This window comes from Lactuca serriola, chromosome 7 (genome assembly GCF_051521515.1).
Source record: "Lactuca serriola cultivar US96UC23 chromosome 7, Lser_US96UC23_V15, whole genome shotgun sequence".
NCBI classification, from domain to species: Eukaryota; Viridiplantae; Streptophyta; class Magnoliopsida; order Asterales; family Asteraceae; genus Lactuca; species Lactuca serriola.
Window position 1 is genome coordinate 14,037,492 of NC_136414.1, and position 3,551 is coordinate 14,041,042.

A 3,551-nucleotide genomic window follows, 5' to 3' on the forward strand; every position below is an offset into this window, starting at 1 on the left:
GGTAAAATGGTCATTTTACCCTAAAGGTAGATGTCAGTTTCTGACTAATTGTTTTGTGGGAATTATAGCCGGAGGATTTCTGGAGCAGCAACGACATCAATCAGAGGATTCCTGCACAGTTCAGCAGCTACAAGGTGAGTTACCTTCCAGTAGGGGTGGGTCTAAGGCCACAATGCCGGCCCACCATTTAGGAGTATTTAGAAGATAATTGTCTTTGTGATAATTTATCTTGGTCTGGTATGCGTTTGGTTAAAAGTTATATCTGTATGATATGTTACATGATACAGATAGTTTCCCTGATAGTGGTCCTTAGGACCAAGGGGCAGGTCAGTAACCGGATATGTCTGACTGTGTGCTTATATCTTGCTATTGTATGCTAGTGGTACGGGGTGGAATAGTCCCCAGATACCGGTTGAAAGATACCGATGATGATTACCGGTTGAAAGATACCGATGGTATTGTATGGTATGTGGTATGATGGGGGAACTCACTAAGCTTTGTGCTTACGGTTTCTGTTTTTGGTTTCAGGTACCTCTTCATCTAAGGGGAAGGAGCCGGCGGCGTAGCATGGCATCACACACACATATGATTTTCCGCACGGTGTTTTCTGGGATTGTACTCTGATATGACATTTGTTCATGGATGTGGGTTTCAAATATGATACTTGGTTTTGGGATGACGTGTTTATACAATATTTTCTAATGAATGTTTTATAAATTAATTAATCAAAAATGAAAATTTTTGGGCTTGAATTTTGGGATGTTACAGGTATCTTGGGTAACTCACTAAGATTTGTGCTTACAGTTGTTGATTTATATGTGGCAGATACTTCGCTGGACCGCGGGAAGGCGAAGGTCTGATTGTACACATGCACAGGGGAATTTACTACTGGGACATGTTTATGAACTCTGATAATTATGATACTAGTTGTTTTGAGAATTTTATGTATTTGATAACTTGGTTGTGAAACTCTGATTTTGGTAATTTTAAAACGAAAAATTTGGTCTAAAATTTGAGGGGTTATGCTACTGAGGTTGTAGGTGCATAAAAATGTAATCTTGATGGGTGTGGGTGAGTCATAATTAATTTGGTGTTCTGTAACATCCCAAAAATACAACCCAAAAATTTTGTTTTAACATTACCAAAAACCACAACATCAAATGTTATATAATAAAGCCATATATCGTATGTCTCAAAATGCCATGGTAAATGTATCAAATCAAAACTGAAGTCAATATCGTATCAAAACATCTGAACAAAACTCCCAGGATAAAACTGTAACTGTGGTGTGTGCCATGCTATCATCCTGAGCTCTTCCCCTTGCTAGCAGAAGTACCTGAAACCAAAACTGAAACTGTAAGCACAATGCTTAGTGATCTCCCCCAAACTACCACATACCATACAATAACATATAAAGCACATACTGGGCCTTGCCCATTGCATCAGACCGAAGTCCGGAAACTGCATCGGACCGAAGTCCGGAAACTAACCAGGGCCTTGCCCTCTGCATCGGACCGAAGTCCGAAAACTGCATCTGACCGCAGTCCGAAACTAACCAGGGCCTTGCCCTCTGCATCAGACCGAAGTCCGGAAACTGCATCAGACCGAAGTCCGGAACTAACCAGGGCCTTGCCCTCTGCATCAGATCGAAGTCCGGAAACTGCATCAGACCGAAGTTGGGAACACATAACAGAAAGACATGCTTGAATCACAAAAGACATCAAGCACATTGAACTACTGCATCAGACCAAAGTCCGGAACTACTGCTGACTAAACGGGCCGACATTGTGGCCATAGACCCGTTGCTACTGGAAGGATAACTCACCTCGTGACGCTGGTTGCTGAGATGCTAAATCTGAAACTGGCTGACTGCTGCTCCGGAACTCCCCGACTACAATCCCATAAACACTAAATCAGATAATGATAACTGTTCTCAGGGTAAATGACTATTTTACCCCTGGTCAAAGTCAACTTCCTGGTCAAAGCCAGCTTTCAGTTGACCGGACTCACCGAGTTGGGCCGCCAACTCGCTGAGTCCCTAACACCTTTTCTAATCCTCTACTCGCTTCAACTCGTTGAGTTTGGCAACAACTCGACGAGTTCTTCTTCCATCTAACGCCCAATCTAACTTCTTTCGACTCGCCGAGTTGTGTGAACAACTCGTCGAGTTCTCCTTCATCATATGAACACGTCCAGTCTGTTACTCGCCGAGTTGTATGAACAACTCGTCGAGTCTGTTCTTGAGACAAGAAGATTGCCTTGGACTCGCCGAGTCCGGAATATGGACTCACCGAGTCTCCTGAATGCCATTACTATACAGTTGATTCTAGTCAACTACAATGCATCCAATTCATAGATCTGGGCTTCTAGGGTTGGTTTTTCACATAAAGTTTCCAACTTTACGTGCATGCACACGAGAATGGGGCTAAAACACCAAAATCATCCAACACTAAGTACTTAGGGTTTGGAACAAGGCTATATTTGCATAAAGGTAGCTACATAGAGTTTCTAGAGCTCAATAACATCCAGATATATGGTCTCCATCCTAAGGAGAGCTCAAATTTTGAGTTAAATCATATAAAGCTCCAAAATAGACATAAACAAGCATAAAAGAGAGTTTAATGGAAGTATAAACAAGGTAATAACTTTATTACCAGAATATGAAGCAAATGGAAGCTACTTCTTGGATCTCCTTTATCTTCTATTGATCTTCTTTCCTTCCTTCTCTTCTACAATTCCCAAGCTATCACAAAACACTCAAGCTCAACAATGGGGACTAGGGTTTTACAGAGAAATGCTCTAAAGGTGTTGGAGGCTAGGGTGGGAGGCTATAATGACGTTTAAATAGGGTACAAACCCTGGTATTTAGGGTTTCTTCCAGACAAGCGCACTCGTCGAGTCGCCAACTAAAACGCGTGCAAATCCCGTCTCTAATCGATGAGTCGGGCTAATGACTCGTCAAGTTCCTCTTAAGGAAGGAAAAATACTATATTTAATTAACATACCAGAAATGGGGTGTTACATGTTCATATTATGGGTTTAGAAAGATAAAAACGGGTTTTAGGTCCCATTAAGGCATATAAGGGAGTAAAGCTGGCAAGTTTATGGTTTATAACCTTATCTAGGGATCGGATATGTGTTTGGATGAATTGACTTAACCCAATAAGAGTTTAATATGGATTTTTGGCCTTTGATGAGTACGCTGGGCGTACGTAGGAGTACGATCAGTGTAATGACTGTATCATGCATCGTTTGCTTGTATGTGGTGCTTCACGGGTGAGTACGCGGGACATACATTTTTGGTAAGCAGGGCATACTCCCCAGGGTGTCTATTTTGGGCCTTTTAGGGTTTGGGCCTTGTTGGGCCATTGGACTTCTGACTTTGGTCGTGGATTGTATAGATTATGGGCTTTCTTATAATTAGGTCCATGATGGTTTTTGGGCCCAATTAGGAAATTGGGCTTGTTGAGTAAATAGGTTGGGCCTTGGTTTTGAGCCAAGTAAGAAAATGGTAAAATGGTACTTAGATTCTTGATTTTGGGTTGAGATCC